At 36.4% G+C, this 13,349-nt stretch overlaps 1 long non-coding RNA gene across 1 annotated transcript in view; it reads left to right on the forward strand.

Moving 5' to 3' along the window:
- Positions 1 to 12,382, forward strand: part of LOC146332320 (uncharacterized) — a 122,994-nt gene extending 110,612 nt beyond the window's left edge. The window contains exon 2 of the long non-coding RNA XR_014772231.1: positions 10,023 to 12,382. This is a non-coding gene — a long non-coding RNA (uncharacterized LOC146332320). The remainder of the gene's footprint in view (positions 1 to 10,022) is intronic.
- The last annotated feature ends 967 nt before the right edge of the window (positions 12,383 to 13,349 follow it).

The raw sequence follows: 13,349 nt of genomic DNA on the forward strand, positions 1-13,349 counted from the left end.
TGGCTCCCTGTATCACAACGCATCAACTTCAAAATCCTTCTGCTAACCTTTAAAGCCCTTCATAACCTGTCACCCGTCTACCTCACAGAACTCTTACACACCTACATTCCACCTCGACTACTTTGCTCTTCATCTGCTGATCTACTAATAATACCATCTGTTAACCTCAACACAGTGACCTTGAGTGTCATGAAAGGCGCCACTAAATAAAATGTATTATTATTATTATTATCAATATGTGTTTATCACTGAGACTCAGTTAAAACCTGATAACACAATGGCTGCACATGCTTTTAAAGACCTTATATTTCATATTTGGGAACAAGTTTTTATATTATTTTAGTTTAATAGAAATTATTGTCTACTTATCCTACAAGTTATTTTCTGTTTCTTTCTGTTCCTCATGTTTCTCTTCCTCTAAAACATACTTTCCTCATTTACAGGCGGAGAAGAAAATTAACAGAAACATTAAAATATTAAATTTATAATCCTGTAATTGTCCTTCATAACTGATGTGTGAGATTCTTCCTCATCATGTTTTTATATTTAAAGAATTTTAATTGTTAATGAGTTTTCATTTTCCAAAAATCTTAATGTCTTTAGACTGAACACAAAGTAAATTATGATGAAGAAATCTGCAGAAGTTGAAAATGTTTGAAACTGAGTGAAAACTTGACTCTGATCCTGAGACTCTGAGACTCCACTTCATGAATCTACAGAGATCAGAGGAAGAATGAGAGCAGAGGTTCACAAAGTGCAGGATTTAATGTTAAACATCATTATGAGACCAAATCACTAATCTGTTTTCCTGTGTGTCCCTCCATCAAACACTCGCTTCATAAACTGTCAGTCAGTCATCAAAACTTTGTGAACCTCTGATCTGAAGGGAAACAACAGAAAGAACTGGAGAATTTAATGAACTTAAATGAGTAACATGAACAAACCCAGGAACAGATTTATAAATGACTGCTGTGAGCTGAACCTGAGGATCAACATGAAAACTGAAGCTGACAATAATATTCTTTTTATTATTGATTGATCCGTTGATTATTTTCTTGATTAATTAATTAGTTGTTTGGTCCAGAAAATGTCAGAAAATGGTGAAAAAATGTCGATCAATGTTTCATAAAGTCCAAGACGACTGAAATGTCTTTTGTCCAGAACCTAAAAATATTCAGTTTACTGTCAGAGGAAAGAAACCAGAAAATATTTACATTTAAGAAGCTGAAATCATCAAGAGTTTTGTCTTTTTCTCTTAAAAAATGACTCAAATCAGTTGATCAGTTATTGAATCAGTTGGCAATGAATTTAATAATTCACAGCTAATCAATTAATCGTCACAGCTTTAATGAAAACATGAAGACGAGGACGATTTAGAGACTGAAGTCATTAGAATCAGAGACATTTCTGTTCCACAAGTGAAAAGAAAAAATGTTGTGAAAGTGAAGAATTATTGTTCCACATGTTCCACCAAAATCCAGCGAGGCTCTCTGAAGGTTTGATTATCTGTAGTTGTATAGATTAGATAGAGAACTTTATTGATCCCAATGAGAAAGTGCAGCAGCAAAGTTCCACATGAATCACATAAGAAACAACATAAAGACACTGTCACAGGCCGACTGTGAGACTGAGACACAAACAGGAGACACACAAACAAACACATGTTCTCAATGTGGAAAGTCAGTAGAAAACTCTTTACTTTTATCAACTTCATCATTTACTTTAAATGCAGTTTTGAAATGAACAGATTAAAAACTTCTGTGTCTCAGTTCTCATTCAGTCGAAGCTTCAAGTTTCCAACATTAATTATCTTTTTATAATTGTAGTAATTCTGACTGTTAAACCAACAGAAACTGATGAGAGAATTTATTTGAATTTTATGATGAAGGATGAATTCAAATTCAGAAAAAATGACCAAAACTGTTGTTTCACAACAAAATAAATGATCAAACTCTTAAACAGTTTCCAAAATAAGATAAAGATCCACTTGATGGTTAAAAAAGAATAATTATATAATGTTGAAGAAGAATCTCTAAATATTCATTAGATATGTAAATGTGTAAAAAAGAAGTACAAGTAAAAGTCCACTTGAGTAAAAGTACAGAAGTATCAGAGTTACTCATGTTTTGTTGTAATATCAAAGTAATTAGTTACTATATATGTCTGATAAATGTAGGAGAGTAAAAAGTAAAAACAAAAATACCAGAAGAAGTATAAAGTAGGGTTAAATGTAAATACTCATGTAAAGTACATCAGATTTGTAGTTTTCCAGCTCAGTGAATCAAAGTTATCTGAGCTGCATGTTAAGATGAAAGGATGGACAGACAGATGGACTGTATTGATGACAGATTGAGAAATTCCTGAAACTGTGATAAAGTAAAGACGTGTTTCTAAGACGTAATCCAGAGTCCATGGTGTCCTGGGCTCAGTGTGTAGAGAACCTCGGCTGTAGACAGATTGTCACACACATTTGCAGATGTCAGACACAGCAGCAGTTTAACAACAGTCACATGTAAACAGGCTGAAGTGGAGGTGGCAGGACAGTGATTCAAACAGTCTTCATACTGATGAGCAGCACGTCTCAGAAACAGGACCATGCTACAACATCACCCTCCTCACTACTGTGAGCAAAACCAAAACCAACCTCTGAGCTGTGAAGACAAGCAGGAGGAAACTGGACATAAGATCCAAGCTGACATCACTGTTCCTGCTGAGATTCATCCCAGTGGGGTTTGAATCTGCAGGAACATCAACACCTTTAGTTGTTCTTTGTGTGGACTGTGAGCTCCAATCTGCTGTTTATCATCTGCACTTACATTCTCACTCTGACACTAACTTTATCTTCTCTGTTTCAGGGTCACCTATTGGATGGATTGTTGGTGTTGTTGTTCTTTTCCTAGTTTGGGTACTGTACATGGGCTATAAGGAAGGTAAGTTTGAATAATTTATTTTATCAACATATTCATGATGAACAGACAACACAACACATTCTTTATGTTTCTCATGTTTAGAGTCTTGACAGATGTTTTATTTTCTAATTAATCATTCTGTTCATATTTACAACCAGATTATGATGAAATCATTTGGGATTTTCTGAAATATAACTTTGTGAATTAGAAGTGTCGGGGTCCAACCACAGTACATGTGAGCCACAATCACCTTCTCAAATCCAACCTGTATTTGTATTTTTTTATTTGTATTATTTTATAGTAAATATTTTTTTATATATATTCATTGTATTGTATTGTATATTTTTTTGTATTTGTTTTTATATGACAGTATCGTCTCTTCAAGAGCTAAAATGCGATGACAACATCAACATAAAACACAAAATTGTTTAATCATTTTAATATTTTGTTCAGTTGTCGGTTGAAGGACTATGTTGATTAGTTTGAAGGCTTTTCTCCACAGTCAAGTCATATTTTACTGGTAAAAGAAATACTGACTGTGTTTAGTTGTTCAACAAGCTGTTTGACTGTTTGACTGTTTGATTTGTCCTCAACTGCTCCCGTCACCATCATGTCACGGAGCGATACTATGAAATCCACGCCCACCGGGAGAATAAATAATAAATAATTATTAATAATAATAATGATAATAATGATAATAATAATAATGATAATGATAATAATAATAATAATGATAAATAAATGAAGTAGGAGAGAGAAAAAAATCAAAAGGGGGGATAATAATAGTAGTCAAAAAAAGGGGGAATCAACAAATTAATTAATAAAAAAAAATACATATGCAGACATATGGAGTGCAAAGGAGACAGCAGGTGCGTTCCAGATGATCCAGGCCTGCGCAGAATCGATCAGCAGTGATCGTCGCACAATGCATGCTGGTTAGATTTGTGTCCGACTTGATCCCGACTTGCTCTGACGTCACGCACACATGGGCAACGCTAAGCTCACGAGATCGAGGCAGCCGCAGTTTGTAGAACCAGGCACCGCAGTCGCTCTCCACCGACTACAAACGCCTGGCTGTCGCCTGATTGATGAGCTGACAGGCTCTGATTGGCTCTTAATTTTGACAACAAACACCACATGTTGTATATAACACTACTTTACTAACTGTAATATTTAACGCTGGATATATTATTCTGATTAACAAACAGATATAGGGATGTCCCGATACAACTTTTTCACTTCCGATACGATACTGATATTGCAGCCTTGAGTATTGGCCGATACCGATATCGATCTGATACAATATCAGCAGGAATCATACATACTTTTATTACTTATTTTGTAGTGTGGAATGTTAGAAAATGCTTCATCAAGTGATGTTACTCAAACAGAGAACAATAGTCAGAAACCAGAGTCGCCTATGGATAGAAGTGCGGGAGCGGAAAATGGATGCTTATCAGAGTGCTTATATCAGAGATTTTAGATGCAGTCCGATAAAATCCGACTTTTTGGCTGATATCGGACCGATACCAATATCGGATCGGGACACCCCTAAACAGATATCTTGTGGCTCATAATAATAATTGAGTTTTTTTATATGTGACTTATCAGAAGAACAGTTTCAAAGTGCTGATGTGACGTCAGTGTCTCTTCCTGTATTTTCTCTTAAGTCTGCTGGAAACTGTCCGACTTGACTGCAGTTTTTCGTCTCCACCTCCTGCTGCGACCGCCTGATCTCGTTTAGTCTCCAGGCGAGACACAATTCATCTCGAATACCTAATGAGACTACCTGAGTTACCTTAATATATATATATGTGTGTGTGTGTGTGTGTGTGTGTGTGTGTGTGTGTGTGTGTGTGTGTGTGTTCATGAGGTGGGGGTGGGGGGCAGATGCTAGACCCAACCATCAAGAGAGTAGACCTGAGTCCCTGTTGTGGCAGTAATGTGACAGAGGCGGGCCGAGACCCCCAAACCCAAGAGACAGGGTCTTGACTGGAATTAGAATATAATAGGAGAGAATGGTGAGGCTGGTTAGTGGGCAACAACCAGACCCTCAGTTGGGGGTCTGCCCATATTATTCAGCACTTTTTTCCCCTCTCCTTTCTCTCTCTTTTCTTTTTTTTTTGTCATCTTTATTTTCATTTTTAGTTTTTTATTAGAGATGCACCGATCGACCAGCCAGAGACCAGAACCCTGACCAGTGACTGGATGGTCAGCGCCACATATCCGGTTCTATGCCCGTCATTATCAAACACATGCTGTGCATGATGGTCACGTCAGGCCTGCAGCACACATTAACTGTAATGTCACACCCACCACAGCACTGATCACAGCAGCACACACTCAGACACTCAGACTCAGACATGAAGTCAGTGTCAGCGACAGACTTCAAGAACAAGACTGACAGTCTACAACGAGACAGAGCAGCTGACGGTGTCACCAAACAGCAGCTTCTAGCTCTTCATGCTAATGTTAGCCAGCAGCAGACTGCTGTTCACAGACTGACAGTTAAAATCTCACCTCCTGTTCTGGCTGAAGAATAAACAACCTGTGTTGATGCGTCTCCTCAAACATTTTCTCATCCAGACTCGTTTAACTTCTGCGTCTGTTTTTCTCACAGCAAAGTTTTACTGCAGCAAACTGTTGCACCACGTCCGTCTCCGGTTTGTTTACATCTGCTTCCACAGGAGATCACGTGAAATCACATCCCACGAAATCTCACAAGATCGCATTCCTTCTAGTACTATTATATTATATTAATAATATTAATATAATGATATAATGATATAATAAGGCCTGGCTGTCATCTCAACCACTTTTGGAGAGAATATGTAAGTTATTTAATAGTCAGTGTTTTATTATGAACATCCAATTCAGTTTCACAAGAAAAGTTGCAAAAATGTTTATAAATGCTGTCAATTATAGTTCTTAGAAAGACTGAAAATCAGAATTGGCCAAAATTGGAATCAGCAGGTCAGCCCTGAAAAAAATCAGAAATCAGAATCGGCCAAAAAAATTGGAATCGGTGCATCATTATTTATTTCTTTTTGTTTTTGTTTTTATTATTATTTTTATAGAGATATTATTATTTGGTTGTTGATTTATGTGTGTGTGTTCGTGTGTGTGTTGTTTCATTGTGTGTATTTGTGCAGCTCAAGATGATGGAGAGATTCTCAGAGACTGCTGTCCAAAAGGAGTGAGTGTAAATAAAGCACTCCTTGACCAATGTTGGTCTCGTCTCACAGAGAGAGACGGCCAGCAAACTTTATTATACAGAATACAGTGATGGGTACTGTAGGCATCGCCAGAGTGGTGAACTGCATCCAGAGGCTTAAGGGTTGTAACAGCAGCATGTCTATAAATTACATCATCATAATCAAGAACAGGGAGTAAAACAGTCGTTCATCTCCAGGAAGGATGCCCATAAAGTTGAAATTGGGATCTTCTAAAAGTGACGTGTTGAAACGCCATCTTGTGGGATGTTTGATATGTGCTTGAGTATTTATTAATAGTGAAACTGGAGCATGATCACTGATTATAATTGGATGGATAGTATTTTCTTGGATATGTTGGGTGAATGTTTTGCATATGAGAAAAAAAGTCAATTCTGGAGTGAGATTGATGGAGGGGGGAGAAATATGTGTATTCCATCAGTGATGAGTTTCTCGTTTTCCAACTTCACCAAGTCCATAATCTTCCATGTATTGTTTTATTATTTCAGTGGAATGTCAGTTTCTTGAGCTGCCAGAGGTACTTGAACGCTCTATTGTGGGGTTGATAACAGTATTGAAGTCAGCAGCTAATATGATATTTGTTGAGTCATGTAGTAAGGAAAAGAAATTATGAAAGAAAGCGTCGTCGTCACTGTTGGGCCTGTAGATGTTAGAGAGTGTGAATGTTGTTTGATTAATAGACGCATTAATAATGATAAACTTCCACGTACGTTGTGAAGTTAAGTGTTTGAATGATTACATGTTAAGTTGTCTTTGAATGAAAGGTGAGAGCGGAACATATGGAGATGGAGTGTGTGTGTGTGTGTGTGTGTGTGTGTGTGTGTGTGTGTGTGTGGGTGTGTGGGTGTGTGTGTGTATGTATGTGTGTGTGTGTGTGTGTGTGTGTGTGTGTGTGTGTGTGTGTGTGTGTGTAGGAGGAGTAGGAGAGAGACGGACAGGGATAGTATTGATGTTTGTTCATATCAACATTCTGTAATACAACATAAACTGCCAACATGTGACTGAATATCAATATCATGGCTGAAACAGAACATGAAGGACAAAGATTGTGACAAAAACATACACAATACATGAACAAAGGAAACAAGGGACACTGCTGAGAGCCTTACTGGGATCACAGTTTCCTTGAGCAGAGGAGCGGGTCGGCCAGGAGGTCTGTAATACTCTGAACAGAGTAATTATGATGTAAGAGTGATTATTCAATAATAATTATTCAATAATCAGACCTTATGGTTCATTTTGGTTTATTTTTTGGATCGTTTTTTTTTTTTCCTTCCTTTTTTGCAGGTTATTTTCAGTTCATTTTATTATTTTTGTTAGTTCTGTTCATTTGGATTCATCTCAGTTGGTTTAGAAGAGCCATGGTGTGATTTTTCTGCTCCTGAATAACGGTCCGTCAATATAGAGTCTGTCGACTACCAGTGATGCACGTTTGTTGTTTTTCCTGTTTTCTTTTAAGATTGGGTATAGTATTTTCCAACGTTCGTTTATCTCTCGTGGGTATTGAGACCAAATGTGGTGCCTTTTAGTTCCTTTCCCTTGCTTTTGACCAGTTCCTTTTGCTGAAAATGTTCGATTTTGGCTGTGATGGGTCTGGGTCTGTTGTCTGATCATTTCGTAGACGGTGAACTCTGTGGAATGTGATGTTATGGACGGTGTCGGGTGGAAGTTTCACATGCGAGGTCATGAAGTTTTTTATCAGTGTTTCTGGGTTGTCAGGTGACTTTTTTGAGAAGATGAGGTTATCGTGCATGGAGCGGGTCTGTAAGTCCAGAATTGTTTCTTTCATCAATTTGTTCTCTTTTGCGACAGTGTGCATCTGATCAGTGAGTGTTTTTACGGAGGTCTGTAGGTCCTGGTTTGTTTTTTGAAGAGATACAATGATGCTGTGAGCGAATTCCAGGCTTCATTAACTTCTTCGTGTAACGAAACGAGCTGATCGAGTTTTTGGTAGAGTAATTGAACAGTCAGGAACAGTTGTTTGTCTGTTTGGAAAACTGAAGTTAACTTGGTGAGATCGACCCTCGGAGGTCTCAGGGAGTGATGGTCGTTCTGCAGTAGAGCGCCCAAGTCACGCCCCTTCCACAGATCTTGTTGTTAGTCGGGATGTTCCTGATGACTAATTTCCCTGTCAGTTAAACATAACATTTAATTTAGACTGGTCGACTAGTCTAATGTAGAGGGCTGGAAACTGATAAAGAAGTGGGAAAAGAAATAGTTAAAGAATGGGGAAAAAGTAGAAATAGTTGGAGAAAATAGATGAGAAGCACAGACACCCCTACGATCACTTTTTTTTTTTATCCTTTTTCATTTATTTTCATTAGTTTCATCGAGGACGATTTAGAGACTGAAGTCATTAGAATCAGAGACATTTCTGTTCCACAAGTGAAAAGAAAAAATGTTGTGAAAGTGAAGAATTATTGTTCCACATGTTCCACCAAAATCCAGCGAGGCTCTCTGAAGGTTTGATTATCTGTAGTTGTATAGATTAGATAGAGAACTTTATTGATCCCAATGAGAAAGTGCAGCAGCAAAGTTCCACATGAATCACATAAGAAACAACATAAAGACACTGTCACAGGCCGACTGTGAGACTGAGACACAAACAGGAGACACACAAACAAACACATGTTCTCAATGTGGAAAGTCAGTAGAAAACTCTTTACTTTTATCAACTTCATCATTTACTTTAAATGCAGTTTTGAAATGAACAGATTAAAAACTTCTGTGTCTCAGTTCTCATTCAGTCGAAGCTTCAAGTTTCCAACATTAATTATCTTTTTATAATTGTAGTAATTCTGACTGTTAAACCAACAGAAACTGATGAGAGAATTTATTTGAATTTTATGATGAAGGAAGAATTCAAATTCAGAAATAATGACCAAAACTGTTGTTTCACAACAAAATAAATGATCAAACTCTTAAACAGTTTCCAAAATAAGATAAAGATCCACTTGATGGTTAAAAAAAGAATAATTATATAATGTTGAAGAAGAATCTCTAAATATTCATTAGATATGTAAATGTGTAAAAAAGAAGTACAAGTAAAAGTCCACTTGAGTAAAAGTACACAAGTATCAGAGTTACTCATGTTTTGTTGTAATATCAAAGTAATTAGTTACTATATATGTCTGATAAATGTAGGAGAGTAAAAAGTAAAAACAAAAATACCAGAAGAAGTATAAAGTAGGGTTAAATGTAAATACTCATGTAAAGTACATCAGATTTGTAGTTTTCCAGCTCAGTGAATCAAAGTTATCTGAGCTGCATGTTAAGATGAAAGGATGGACAGACAGATGGACTGTATTGATGACAGATTGAGAAATTCCTGAAACTGTGATAAAGTAAAGACGTGTTTCTAAGACGTAATCCAGAGTCCATGGTGTCCTGGGCTCAGTGTGTAGAGAACCTCGGCTGTAGACAGATTGTCACACACATTTGCAGATGTCAGACACAGCAGCAGTTTAACAACAGTCACATGTAAACAGGCTGAAGTGGAGGTGGCAGGACAGTGATTCAAACAGTCTTCATACTGATGAGCAGCACGTCTCAGAAACAGGACCATGCTACAACATCACCCTCCTCACTACTGTGAGCAAAACCAAAACCAACCTCTGAGCTGTGAAGACAAGCAGGAGGAAACTGGACATAAGATCCAAGCTGACATCACTGTTCCTGCTGAGATTCATCCCAGTGGGGTTTGAATCTGCAGGAACATCAACACCTTTAGTTGTTCTTTGTGTGGACTGTGAGCTCCAATCTGCTGTTTATCATCTGCACTTACATTCTCACTCTGACACTAACTTTATCTTTTTCTCTCCACTCCACTTTTTCTCTCTTTATCTTTATCTCTCCACTGGATTCTTTGTTGGTGCTGCAGGTGCTTGGGGAGGCTTCTGGAGGAGGTTCTGTTGGTTGTGGCGTAGCTTCTGCAACTGTTGCAAGAAATGTAAGTTTAAATAATTTATTTTATTAACATTCATGATGAACAAACAACACATTCTTTATGTTTCTCATGTTTAGAGTCTTGACAGATGTTTTATTTTCTCATTAGGATCAAGTCATTTTGGAATTTTCTTGAATAAAACTGTTTTCTTTCCTGCAGATTCACAGATGGAAACAAATGGAAATCAAGATGACTAGTCGAGCTGAACAGGAACCATGATACAAGTGGAGTGTAGAAGTTAAATCTTTTAAAAGTCAATCTGAGTTTTAAACTCTGCTGGATTTTTTCTGCTCTTCACTTATTTCAGTCAGTTTCAGTGTTAAACCTGGTTTTAAGGTTAAAGTTAAACTTAGTTTCAGGTTGAGGTTTGGATTCTGGTTGTGTTGATGCAGACAGTTGTGATGCTGAAAATGAAGGTTGCTTCAGTGATTAATATGCATGAAGCTCATCCTGCTTTCATATGGAAACTGTCCCGTCACCACGACAACAATCTGTCCCTCAACTTAACCGAGTGTCTTCATATACTGTCCTCAGAATGAGATCACCTGTCAACATCATGGACAGTAAGACAACAGCACAGCTGCCCCCTGAAATACTGAGCTAACTAACAATAAATATATAAAAATATAGAGTTATTACCATTATCTCACAGCACTCAGTGTTTAATAAATCAAAACATGTGCAAATAGTGTCCAAGGAAAAATTCAGGACACAATAAATCAAAGAAAAAAAGACATGAGGACGTCATGATTGAATATAATGAGTGATTTAGCAGAATGGTCCAACATCCATGTAAATATTCAGTGTGGTGATGAGGTCGGTTCTGTTCAGGTACTTTGATTTTATCACACAGATTGGAGTTAACAAGGTGACAACAGAAGAGAACAAGTGGCCTTTAATGCTGACAGAACTGATTATTAATCAATCATTCTGTTCAATGACTGTTCAATTAATAGTTTGTCTTGAATTCTGATTCAACTCTTGTTCAACTTTAAGAGAAAAGTTATTGACTAAACATATTTTTACTTTTATTGCTCATTAATGTTGTTGAGGACAACGACGACTTCTTGCACTCTGTTCTGTGTTGATTTTATTTTTATATTGTTATTTTTAATTCTGATTTATTTATGCATCTTATTTTTAATCTTCTGTAAATGTAGATTCATTCTGATGTCAGGTCAAAATAAAACTGTCCTCTGGTCTGTTGTTGAGGACATTTAACTGTCGTACCTGCATGAATAGATAATCCTGTCCACATGTTGAAGTGTCCTTTAAACCTTTAAAGGGACAGTCCCCCCAAAAAATCAAAAATACATATTTCTGCTCTGGCCTGTAGTGTTATTTATCCATCAAGATAGTTTTGATGTGAGTAGCAGAGTTTTGAAGATATCAGCCAAAGAGATGTCTGACTTCTCTGCAGTACAGTGAGACTAAATGACACTCAACTCAGACAGGCAAAAAAAATGCATTTAAAAAAAAGAAACAGCGAATCTTTCCAGAAATGGAAGAAATGACCTGTTATTTTTTTTTGTTTGTTTGTTTTTTAAAGATAATCCACAGACCTTGTTTTGAGCGGTTTTTATGTTTGAACTATTTTCATTTTTAGTAGAAAAAAAAATAGGACCTGTTACTGTACAGGAAGTTGCATCTTTAGTTTGTGCCTTAAATTGTCTTTGTGTGTTTTAAAAGTTAATTTGTCATCAATCCAGAGGCCAAAGTTTTCATAATGAGGGACTTTTTAAATCAAAGTACATCTGAAGTGCAGATTTGAAGCCTGTTGTTGATTTGTTTACCTCCAGAGAAAAACATAAACTCAGTTTTATCTGTATTTCAGACACGTTGAATGTTTTGAAGTTCACATTGTGACGTATTAAATGATCATTGTAGATGATCAGTGGATGATTGAATAAATACAAAAACATCAGACTTCACTGAACCAAAGACAGCTGTTACACTGGAGAATAATGTCATTATTCTGCAGCTGAAGTCAAATATAATGTGACTTGATTTTTAATTGTGTGTTTATATTTTCAGATTATTTGGGAAACGCCTGTCTTGTTTATTTTTTAAAATAAACTGAGTTAAAACTAAACCAGTGAATCCTCCCTTCATGAAGGTTTAATGTTCAGTGAACCTAATAATCTGGACACTGAGTGTTTCCTCTTGTTTCCTGTGAGATTAAAGCTTCATGTGTGTTTATGTTGTTAACTGATTATATTCTTGTATCTTGTCATTTCAGGCAGCGCTGAATCATTTTTATACTTTTATGAGCTTGAATAAAACATTTAAAACTTTTCATTGTCTCTGTGTTTTTATGTTTCTGTGTTCAAACTTTGATAAAAGAAATAAAAATGATTTTACTTTATTGGCTGGATTTTAAGACGATCCCTGTTTTGTAACAGTTGTTTTTTAAATAAAGATTTCTAGAGGATCAGAAACACTTTGAATGAAACAACATAGAAGATAAATCATCTTTATAACAAAACTTCTAACAAACAGTTTATCACACTAACAGCTGCATGAATGATAATTATAGCTGAACATTAATCACATAAATCATTTTGATCCTGATGATGTAGAAAGATTTTACATCTATTTAATATTTAGTATTTAGCTCCATTATTAGACAGTGATGGTGGAGAGATGTTACAAACATCTCCAGCTGGACTTGAAGCAGAGAGTTGTGGTTCATGTTTGACCTTTAACCTCTGAGCCTCAGAGCAGCTTCAGCTTTTATTCTCTTATTTGATCTCTGAATAACATGAGGAGACTTTTTAGACTGAATTAAATTAACAAATAAAACGTACATTTACCTACTTTTGTCTGTTAAAACAGAAAAATCTCCACACTTTAAACAGGCTAAGTTTTTTTTTAGACATTCCCCCCAAATTTTCTTGTTAATTATGTGTCGTTTTAATGAACATAGCAGTAGTATTTGCTAATTATACAACACTTGTGAATTATCTCATACTTACCATGAAATGTGGTGGTGGTTTGTGGGTAAATTCAGTGAAATTTCAAGTATGCGTCTTTGTAATCTACTGTAATGTAATGTGTTACATGAAAACTGTACTTGTTAATTATCACCTGTTTATCATGAAGTTATGAGACCTGGAAATTGAAGCGTTACCAAAAAATCAAAACAAAAACACGATCTGTGGACTCAGCGTTTCTTCACAGCTTTGTGAAATCTGCTGCTGATTGTTTGACGCAGAGGAATGAACTCAAGTCACATGACAAGTGCTCGAGTCAGACTTGACA

The sequence above is a fragment of the Lutjanus erythropterus genome, chromosome 2 (assembly GCF_056507025.1).
Source record: "Lutjanus erythropterus isolate fLutEry1 chromosome 2, fLutEry1.hap2, whole genome shotgun sequence".
NCBI classification, from domain to species: Eukaryota; Metazoa; Chordata; class Actinopteri; order Lutjaniformes; family Lutjanidae; genus Lutjanus; species Lutjanus erythropterus.